This window comes from Vigna umbellata, chromosome 6 (genome assembly GCF_029865625.1).
Source record: "Vigna umbellata cultivar VRB3 chromosome 6, Vumbellata_1.0, whole genome shotgun sequence".
Classification (NCBI taxonomy): domain Eukaryota; kingdom Viridiplantae; phylum Streptophyta; class Magnoliopsida; order Fabales; family Fabaceae; genus Vigna; species Vigna umbellata.
In genome coordinates, this window is record NC_142170.1 from 9558372 (window position 1) to 9570764 (window position 12393).

Below are 12393 nucleotides of genomic sequence, written 5' to 3' on the forward strand. Positions count from 1 at the left end.
TGGCGCACCCCATGGCGAAGCACTTGGCCGGATAAACTGTTTCTCTAACAACTCTTCAATCTGCTTCTTCAACTCAGTCAATTCAGCTAGAGCCATCCGATAAGGGGCTATGGATACTGGTCCTGCTCCTGAGACCAGATCAATAGAGAACTCTACTTCTCGCGGAGGAGGTAAACCAGGAACTTCTTCAGGGAAAACATCCATGAATTCATTCACAACCAGAAGGTCTACACTCTGGTTCCCAAGCGACAAAGAGTTTAAATTAGTAGTCCCGTCCATATGAAACATGATTAGGAAACAGCTGGCACCCTCGAAGATATCCTGCCTCAATACACCGAGCGATAACGACATAACTTCATCTTCTCCGGGAAATATTAACTTCTTACCACTGCAATCTAAAAGAATACGATTGGCTGCTAACCAATCCATTCCCAGAATTACCTCTAGCCCTTGCAGAGGTAAGCAAATAAGGTTCACTCTGAACCTGCGCCCCTCTACCTCAATAGGACATCTGGAGCATACATTAGATGTCCTGACTAACCCAGCTGCTGGTGTAGACACCACCAGGTCACACGGAAGCTCCCTGACAACTAAACCAAGCCTCTCCACACAAGCCTTAGACACAAAAGAATGTGTCGCCCCCGAATCAAACAACGTCACACATGAAGCTCCAAATAACAAACAACTGCTGACAATTAAATTACCTGCACTGGTTGCCTCAGCCCCAGTCAATGCATATACTCTCCCGGTTGCCTGAGGTCTGTGTCCACCCCTCTGAATAGGTCTGCCAGCCTGGCGTGGCTGTGGTCCTGCCCTCCTAGTAGTAGGACAGTCTCTGGCATAGTGTCCCTCTTGCCTGCAGATATTACACCTCCTATACCCTTCTAACTGAGGGCAGGACATCTGGAGGTGTGGTCCACCACACTTGAAGCATCTAACGGAACTGGCAAAACTGGATTGCCCCGATGACTGAGAGGAAAAACCCCTGGACCCGGAGTAAGAGGGTCTAGAGAAAGGGGTCTTTCTAGAACTGGAGCCTCCCCGGGGTATCATAGGTCCCCCAACCCTAACTGGCTGGTTCTGTTGTCTCTGTAGTCCCTCTGGTTCTCCCTTAGTCTTTTCCATATCACGGGCCATCTCTACCAAAGCGGAGAATTCTCTAATGTGCAATCCTTTCACCAGTAACTTGATATCCTTCCTCAAGCCATTCTCAAACTTACGACACTGCCATTCTTCATTTATTGACATGGTGTTGAAGCGAAGCAGGTGTTTAAAACGATTTGCATACTCCGATACCGATCTGTTGCCTTGAGTCAACTCAAGAAACTCTACCTCCTTAGCAAACCTGACACTATCTGGGAAGTATTCAGTGTAAAATTTAGTTCTGAACAACTCCCAAGTGATAGGAGTCCCGTTCCCTTCCATGATGGTCTTTACACTCTTCCACCAATGTCCAGCTTCTCCTGTCAGCAAGTATTGGGTGTAGGCCAGCTTCTTCTCATCCGGACACCCTTTGGCTTCAAAGATTCGCTCCATATCTTGGAACCAATGATCGGCCTCATCCGAACTGCATTTGCCAGAAAACCTGTCGGGATGATGTTGGAGAAAACTCTCCAAACTCCACTCCTTGACTGGAATGGTAATAGGGGCAGAAACATCAGGAGTAGGTCTTCCATTAACCAGCATTTCCCTGAGGAAATTCTGAGTGTCTTCAGCTGACACTCTTGCAGCTTCTAAGTTTTGAAGGGCGATGGTGTTTTGTTGCACCAAAGTAGCATTCTGAAGTTGCATAGCCACAAGTACAGCCTCCAATCTTACGGTGTTCTCAGAAGGCTCAGGCTGAGAAGGTGGAGGTGGTGGTGGTCTAGGTGCCATTTTCTGCTCATACAGAGAAAAACACCATTAGTCCAACCCAAGGAAACAAGGACAACCGTCCAACACAATACTAAGAGTACACAGCATAAGCAGCGCACATACACACCCTACAGGATCCTCTAAGGACAGAAACTGCTCTGATACCATAAATGTGACATCCCAATTATATACATCATTCATATATAATAAAGACGTCATCATGCATAATATAGGAAAGCAGTCAAGAGTAATTTAAGGATTACAGTCATCCTCAGAATAGTGCGGAATTGACAACAAGAGTATTAGAATTTCTCCATGAAAATCACGGAGAATTTAAAACTTAAAACACACATGAGTTCCTCCAAACATTAAGAATTACGAAATAAGTCTAGCTAATCTAAGCTGCAGCACTTCCGTCTCCATCAAGGGCTGCTTCCAAAGTATCCTCTCCGTCATCTGCTCCCATCCAAGTGGATGATCATCGCCAAAGAAACATACCCAAACAGCACATAACACAAACAATGCAAGGGTGAGCTAGATATAAAAAGCATGTTATACATACAGCACAGTTAATTCATGCAATCATTCATAGATTCATATAAAAGAACAATTAAAGCATACTCCTTGATCCATATTTCACATACTTCCGGGACATGTAAACATTCATCCAAACATGGTAAACTGACATCACAAGACTTGTTACTTTATACCCCGACTTGTTCCTTTATAGACCGACTCGTCCGGACTAGAATGATTACCGAGCTATGGCGGGTCTTGCACTCGTGGTGGCTTTATGAAATTTGGGCACTCCCGCCCTGGCACTCCCGCCTTGTGAAACTTTAGGCACTACCGCCTGGTGGAACTTTAGGCACTACCGCCTGGTGAAACATTTGGGCACTCCCGCCCGGCCACAATCACGAGGTTAATCCGTTATTACTCACCTTGGATCATATGGAAGCATCCAAGACTAGGACCTCCTGCTACTCCTCACCACATGTTCAATCCTCTCTACATGAAAAGAAAGACCATTGGAGATTCAGGATGACCCCCAAAACTGAGCTACCATGTAATCATTCTATACAACCCCAAAACACCACCATGTATCCTCTCCTTGAGGATAATGGAATTACGTTCATGAATCATACTGTTACTTTAAACCTTATCCCAATTAATGAATAACCAGATACCTCCATAATATCACATTAAATCCAACGTATCCCATCACAGTATATAATTTCCAAACATTTTTCACATAATTCAATTCAAGAAAATGAACTTAAAACCCGATATTTTCATAACACTATTGGAACGAACGTTATCTGCCAAACGATATTGAACGAACGCTATTTACCAGCAGGCCGAACGCTGATTAAACTTAGGACGAACATTATTTCATAACAGGCCGAACGCTATTTCACACCACTAGGCCGAACGCTTATATTGACACCTAGGACGAACGCTAAGACTTTTAACAAAATTTGACCGAACGCTTGAACACAATTAGGCCGAACGTCATATTGGATTCAACAATATTTGGTCGAACGCTAAACTAACAAGGCCGAACGCTAGCCATTTGGACGAACGTCCAATGTTGCTCAAAACGGACGAACGCTATGAGATCAACAGGCCGAACGCTAAGAATTTCTAATCCCATAATAATAATACCGAACGCTCAAGATTCAAACTTAATACTATCAAATAAAGGCCGAACGCTTATTTATACATCAAAACCGAACGTTCAAGATTCAAATCCAAGAATACCAACCTGAGGCCGAACGTTAACAATCATATCCATGAACGAACGCTTATGATTTGAAACTTAGAGTCTAAATTGAACTCGAACGCTCCCAACAAAACCGAGACCGGACGTTCACCATCAGAACAAAACAAAGGCCGAACGCTCAACACTGAATTTAAGGCCGAACGCTTGTTCCAGCCATTTGGACGTACGTCCAATGTGGCTTAAAACGGACGAACGTCCAATTTGGATCAAACTGGACGAACGCACAGAAGTCATGGACGAACGCACTTTGCAGCATCGCGCGCTCGGGCGCGACCTGATGCAGAATGCAGAATTCTGCAGATTTGAGGTCAGAACCTCTCTTACCATTTTCAACCCTTTTTAATTAACTTCTAACACCCTTAATTCATGTTTTATACTAGATTGGACTTACCTAATTGATTATAACCGTTCCTTATTCAATTCTTAAGGGATTCATACTCAAATTCAACCATAAAACATCAATTTTCATAACTTTGATACTCAAAATCCAATTCTACCGCTTTACACCTAGTTTGATCAATTTGATGGTTCTAACAAGTCATAATACAGTGGGTGAAACTGTTCCAAAGGCTCAATAACACTCTAGACCCCAAATGCTCAAAATCACTACCTCACTTCCTCTCCAAATGACTAAAAAGCTATGAAATTCCAATTTTCTTCAATTCCAAAGCATACAAGATTACATACATGAATCAACACATCAATTTCAATCCACCCATACATACAACCACAATTTTCCAGCATCCTACTCATGCAACTACTATCAACATCCAGAAAATCCAACTCCCCTTACCTCTTGAAGACTTCCTTGGAAACCTTGAATCAATCTCTGAGTTCTTCCTCTGTCGTTCCAGTTCTCTGCTACAGTGCCCAGCTCTCCTTCTCTTCTCCCAGAACTTGCAGCACGCCTCTCACTCCTCCAGAATTTCAGAATCCCCAAATCCCTTTGAATCCATGGCTTTTACCTTTAAGAAGGAAGAAATGGTGCTCTTGGACGGTGCAGAATGAAAGAAAGGGACCTCTGAGTGCTGCTCCCCATTTGCAAATAAAATAAAAGCCCACTTCTGATATTGGGGCGGCTGGTGCTTCCAAGCATGATGACTGCCGCCCCCCACTGAGAACGTGCGGTCATTACACCTCCCCCACCACTTTTTATTTTAAATGCACGGTCCTTACATTATGTGCTGCTGTAATTTATTTTCTATTTTTACTGTTTTCTAAATTTACCGTTTTCTGTATTTACTGTTTTCTGTATTTTGTTGTTACTGTTTTACTGATTTTGAAATTCTGTAATTACTGTTTTTACTGTTATTATTTACTGCATGTAATTTCATTTTTTGTATTTAATGTTTTACTGTTTGTACTGTTTTCTGTATTTACTATTTTCTGTATTTTATGTTTTTTCTGTATTTTCGTTTTTACTGTTCCAGATTTATTTTCACTGTTTCATGTTACTGTATTTTCATTTTTACTGTAGCAATTTCGTTTTTACTGTTTTAAATTTGTTTTACTGTTTTAATTTCGTTTTTACCGTTTTAGCTTTATTTTTACGTATTGTTTTTACTGATGCTTTTATTTTTGTGTTTAATGTTTTACGTTTTCTATAAGTTTAAAGTTCCTGCGTTTATTTTATTTTGATGTCTTTTACCGTTCGGTTTTTACCATTTTAAATTTTACTTCACCATTTTTAATTTCCAGTTTTATTTAAGTTATAATCGCAACCAAAAACAACCAATCAAAACCCCCCCATGTGACATCCCAATTATATACATCATGCATATATAATAAAGACGTCATCATGCATAATATAGGAAAGCAGTCAAGAGTAATTAAGGATTACGGTCATCCTCAAAATAGTGCGGAATTGACAACCAGAGTATTAGAATCTCTCCATAAAAATCTCGGAGAATTTAAATCTTAAAATACACAAAATGTTATTCCAAATAAAATGAGTTCATGGAATAAGAGCGAGCAATTCTAAGCTGCAGTACTGTCGTCTCCATCAAGAGTTGTTCCCAAAGTATCCTCCCCGCCATCTGCTCCCATCCAAGTGGATGATCATCGCCAAAGAAACATACACAAGCAATACAAACAAGCAAGGGTGAGCTAGATATAAAAAGCATGTTATACAATCTCACACGACATGCAAAAGTCATCCAAACATGATAAACTGACATCACAAGACTTATTACTTTATACCCCGACTTGTTGCTTTATAGACCAACTCGTCTGGACTAGAATGATTACCAAGCTATGACGGGTTATGCACTCGTGGTGGCCTCTACTGCTTTGCAAAGCCATTGCCAATGGGTTCCACCCTACCACCCTCACGAGGTTAGTCCGTTCCGCGCCCTGGAGCATACTAGAAGCCTCCAAGACTAGGACCTCCTGCTACTCCTCACCACATGGATCAATCCTCTCTAATTGAGAATGAAAGACCATTGGAGCGTCAGGAAAACCCCCAAGACTGAACTACCATGCAATCATTCTATACACCCCCAAATCACCACCATGTATCCTCTCCTTGAGGATCATGGAATTACGTCCATGAATCATACTGTTACTTTGAACCTTAACCCAAGTTATGAATAACCAGATACCACCATATTATCACTGTAAATCCAACATATCTCATACATTCTCATAAATCACATCACAGTATATATATTCCAAACATTTTGCACATAATTCAATTCAAGAGAAAATGAACTTAAAACCCAACACTGCAAAATCCTATTTGGACGAACGTTATTCGCCGAACGGTACCGGACGAACGTTATTCACCGAAAGGTATTGGACGAACGTTATTTACCAACACTATAAAGCCGAACGCTATTTCACGGAACATCATATTGGATTTAAACACTACTAGGCCGAACGCTGAGAACGAGTACTTAGGCTGAACGCTGAGATCGAGTACTTAGGCCGAACGCTGAGATCTAGTGCTTAGGCCGAACGCTAGAAACCGAGCACCATATTAAATTGAACACTATTTGACCGAACGCTAAAACCGAGCACCATTAAACACTATTCGGTCGAACGCTCACACCAAGCACCACAATCAAACACTATTCGGCCGAACGCTAATACCAAGCACCACAATCAAATACTATTCGACCGAACGCTCACATCACAATCATACCAAGACCGAACGCTCAAGATCCAAACCTAAGAATACCAACTTAAGGCCGAACGCTCACAATCACAATTAAACCAAGGCCGAACGTTCAAGATCCGAACCTAAGAATACCAACTTAAGGCCGAACGCTTACAATCAGTAATACACGAAGACCGAACGCTAAAGATTAGTCCTCAGAATACAATTTTAAGAACGAACGTCCACAATCACTAATAGCCAAGACCGAACGCCGGTGATCCAAACCTAAGAATCCTAATTAAGAACGAACGCTCACAAGCCGAGAATACCTCATTTAAACCGAACACTAAATATGACTTTCTTTGAATACCAGTTTAAGATTGAACGCTTAAGATTACTATTTCATCAAAACCGAACAGTATTAATTTAACATTGACGAACGGTAAATTCAACACCTAACCGAACGGTACTAAAATCAAGGCTTAACCAAACGGTAACGACTAACGACCGAACGCTATACTCACAATGAAGGACGAACGCTAATGCTCGCCGAACACAAAACCGAACGTTCAATTGAAACTACCAATTCTTAGGACCGAACGTTCAGGATATTTTGGCCGACCACTAACTGATCGAGCACTGTGCGGACGAACGTGCGTTCTGCAGAATTCTGCAGAACCGCACCAGATTCCAGAAACCCAGAAACTCCCAATTTTCATCCCCAAATTCTCATATTTGCATTAATTCAGTATGATTCAACAATCAAACAAAAGATCTAACTCCCCTTACCTCTTGAAGACTTCCTTGGATGTATCTCCAAAATATTTGCAAGCAAAGCTCTTCACTCCTCCAGATGCAGCACCCAACACCCCTCTTCCTAAGACTTGCAATCCAAGGCCTCCTTGCACTTCAGCAGCTCCCAACTTCACCCTCTCACAGATATGGCAACAAGAGTTTCACTCCTCTAGAAATTCAGAACCCAGCACCCCATGGAATACATGGGTTCTTCTCTTAAAAGGAAAGAAGACTCTGCACTCAACTGTTGGTGTCAGCTTGGACGATCCACAGCCGTTCCCTTCCATTCCTAAGTGAAGTGTCCACTATGAAAGTAATGATGGAGATTTCCTGCTGGTGGATCGAGCACTTCCAGGTGAAGAGACCCACCACCATCTACTGTTGCCCACTTTTGCTGAATGGAAAACCCCTCCACTTCTCAATGTGCAGCCGCCCCCTTTCCCCAAAAAGGACGCACGATCCTTACATTCTCCCTAACAACAAAATTTTCGTCGTCGAACGGTTGATGAGGGAAGTGATTAGGACGAGCGGTAGATTAGGGGCAGTGACTAGGACGAGCGGTAGATGAGGGGGAGTGATTAGGACGAGCGGTAGATGAGGGGGAGTAATTAGGACGAGCGGTAGAAGAGGGGAAGTGATTAGGACGAGCGGTAGATGAGGGGGAGTGACATGGACGAGCGGTAGATGAGGGGGAGTGACATGGACGAGCAGTAGATGAGGGGAAATGATTAGGACGAGCGGTAGATGAGGGGAAGTGATTAGGACGAGCGGTAGAGGAAGAGAAATGATCAGGACGAGCGGCATAATATGACCGAACCTTTTACATTGAATCCTGAGACTCTGATCAAGATCGAACGCTCAGGTTGACAATTCTTAAAGAACAAACGGTAAACCTTCGAGGCTGAACGGTCGAACGCTTGAACACTTGGGAACAAGGATGATCGAACGGTGAGGTCGAATGATCGAACGTCAATGAGACCGAATTGTCGAACAGTTGATGACGAGCGGCCAAACGTCATTGAGATCGAGTGGCCGAACGGTTGAATGGTGGAACGCTTGTTGATGACCGAACGGTTGAGTGGCTGAGTGGCTGAACGTTCGGAGGCTGAGTGGCTGAACGGTTTGAGGTGCAACGGCCGAACGTCATTGAGATCAAAGGACCGAGCATCAGCGGGGTCGTAGCCGAACGTCAAAAAATATGGAGAAGGGAAGTGTACGGTGGAGGACGAATGGTCTACTATATTGGTCAACAAAAAACGAACGGTTGTTCGGAGTAGAGGACGAACGTTTTTTTTTGTTTGTTTTTTTTTTTATTATTTTTTTTTTATTTTACACTCTATTAGTCAATCCGGACGAAATTGGGTGTTGACAGCTACGTTGTTGGAAATGAATGAAATATATGGTTGGTACATACCTTTCTTTTTTCAGCTATTATCATTATTTTACTTCATATTACATTTCTTCATTCGTAAAACCCAAAAAAAAATGCATAGCGTATCAAAAGTTGAGTCAATTATTTTCAATGTAAATCATCCACTTTATGACATTTCAAAAAAAAAAAGAGAATGTAATGGATGTCATAATCTCTTATAGTCAAATGATTAAATCACATATTCTTAAGAAATACTTGTGTGTGCGTTGCTTGAAAACATCATCCCTTCAATCTTCACTAAACCAAAGATTAACCCCAATCATATTCTTGAGTCCAAATAAACACAAAAGTTGTACACTGGAAAAGATTTTCCATGTCAAGATTACCTTCATTGGCTTTCATTTGGGAGATCTTTGAATCCGTTAAAATAATAATAATAATAATAATAAAAGAAAAACAAAAATAAAAGAAAACTGACTCTTATTGAGATCATTTAGTTTTGTCTCCTAATTAATTTTGTGAAAATAAAACAATCAACATTTGAAATGATGTGTGGCCATTTTTCTTCATCCAAAAACAAAAAAAAATATATCCATTGATACCAAATTTGAGCCAATAAGAATTTTCTTTTCAAAAATAGCTGATACAAGGTGTAGATGGTAACTCTTGTTTCAAATAATCCACAAACATTTATTTGAGCCTTTATATCTTTTCTTTCAATACCCTTCAGCCCAAGCCACATTACAAGCCCAATAAAAGTCCACACAGATTGAATAATGATTGCTTAAATTTTCATAAAGCTTAATTTTGAGACAAGACAAAATGACTAACAATGCAGTTGTAAAAAAAATGATGATGAAAAAATAAATGTCCTCGGAAGAAGGGAACTCCCTATTTGATTAATAGAATATAAAGGAAAACCAAGCCGATCAGGGCAATCCTTTCAAGCCAACCATTTCCATATCCATCACAAAATTTTGAATAAATCTCATTCAAATTCTTCCCCCGATTCCCAAAATAGGGGGCAATTTTGGGCAACTTTATGAATTTCATATGTTTTGGCCCATTCAAAATATTGGGCAACTTTATTAATCTCACATTTGTTTCATGTGTATATTCAAAGTTCGTACCAAGACCAGGGCATCCCTTGTTGGGCCTCTCAGATTTGTCCGCACTGAAATTCATAAATCCACCCTCAAAACAGGGGCAGACACTTTGGGGCTTTGTATGATTTTGAGTCCATCTTATCATTCGTAAACCCGAAATGGGGGGCAACCTCTTTTTGAACCTCTCTTAATTGACTCATACCCGAAACTAGGGGCAATTTTGTGAAAGTTATACCCTCACAATTCATAGATACATTTGTCCATACCTGTTTCGGTGTAAATATTTCCCGGTGTGTCTTTGTTGCTTCTAAATGTCTGGGGCGCCCTCTTCTCCTCCATTGTTGTCGTTCGCGTTCCTTCAGCTCGTACTGCTCGTCTACTTTCGCCAAGGGAAGGGGAGGTACCTGCGAAGATACTCCGACGCTCAAGTCAGATGTGAGTTATGGAGCCTCAACTCTCAAGAAAGTGATTATATTATCACTGTAAAATATTATCTAGAGTTCCTCTGGCATAAGTAGAACGTAGAGAGAACGTACCTGAACTTTTTCGCTGTCATTGTATTTATAAGCCAAACAAAAATAACCTTACCTAAAAATGTGGTTAGTTACTTATAAATATCTTAACCGTTTAAAATATCTAAGATATTTTATGTAATAAATATCTTACTACATAACATGCCCCCCAAGTCCGAGTTAACCGTTCTGTTTTATGGACGTGGTAACTATAGGACTTATGCGTTTGAGGGAGGTTGTATTCGTCGTATTAGGGAGCGTGTTTCTGGTTGTTGCTCATGTGTGGACTGAACGTTTCAAACCAAGGATGACCGAGCGGTTGAGGTCGAAGAACCAAAAAGATGCGAAGCCGAACGGCAAAAAGCTGGAACGAGTGAGGCCGAACGTGATGACATGTATGGTCGAGCGGTAGAGGCTGTATAGCCGAAGGTCATAGAAGCTGAATGCTTGAGGCCACGGACAGTAGAGGCCGAGTGGCATGTGAAGCCGAATGATTGAAGCCAAGCGGACGAACGTCATTGAGGCCGAATGGACAACATCAGTGGTGTCGAACGGCCGAATACTTGAGCGCTCGTGGCCATGGATTGACGAGCGGTTGGAGCCAAGGGGAGGAATACCTTTGAGGCCGAACGGCCGACTGCTTGAGTGCTCGTGGCGATGATCGAGAATGTTCGTTTTAGTCCTCGAAAACTAACATCGTTTAAAAATTTGGTCCTCATTTAGCAACAAAATGAGGACTAAAACCAAAGGTCCGAGGACTAAAACGAACGTTTCGAAAAGAATGAGGACCAAATTGTACCTTACTTTGAAAGAGGGACGAAAACCAGAAACGGTCAATAGTTTAGGGACTAAAAACATATTTAACCCTATTATCACTGTAAAATATTATCTAGAGTTCCTCTAGCATAAGTAGAACGTAAAGGGAACGTACCTGAACTTTTTCCCGGTCATTGTATTTATAAGCCAAACAAAAATAACCTTACCTAAAAATGTGGTTAGTTACTTATAAATATCTTAACCGTTTAAAATATCTAAGATATTTTATGTAATAAATATCTTACTACATAACAATACCTATCTTTTTAACATGCCCCCAAACTGGGGCAACTTCTGAGTATCTACGACTTCACATTGGCATTTGTAATTATTTTTAAGGAGTAAAAGGCCCAAGTAGCCAACTCGGTACTCTCCAAATCCTTCCACATATTTGTCCCAACCCTTGATATCAAGCATGCACGCACTAATATTTCGTCAAGAAATTTCTAGCACAGAAGCTTCATTTTGAACATTTAACTTTAGAATTTGACATCCAAAAAAAATGAAAGTCTAAATCTTCATAGATTTGATGATTTCAAAGAAAACAAATTGACTCAGTAAAAAAAAAGTGTCATAGTTTCATAATCTTCCATCACGGATCAAAAGTCAACATCATGTATACATTTTCATATTTTCATCAAATCTTCTTCCTTCAAAAAATACAAAAAAAAATCAAAATGCATCAAACTTTTCTCCTTCAATTTCAAAATTACATATTTTCACCAAATCTTCTTCCTTCAAAAAGACAAAAAAAAATCAACATGCATCAAAGTTTTCTCCTCTAATTTCAAAATTTACATCAACCATGTTTCTCTTGCATATCAAGGTTTCAAAATCCTAATCCTTGTACAAAGATGCAATACCTTGTTTCAACCTTATGCAAAATTTTTAAAACATTGGACACTATTTTCTATCTCAATAAAAAAAAAATCAAAAAAATAAAAAAAATTTCAAACATTTCATTTTCTGCTATTGGTATCTCGGCCCTCTGTAAGACAATGGTCGAGTCCAATTTTACTTTCTGCCATTGGTATCTCGGCCCTCTGTAAGACAATGGT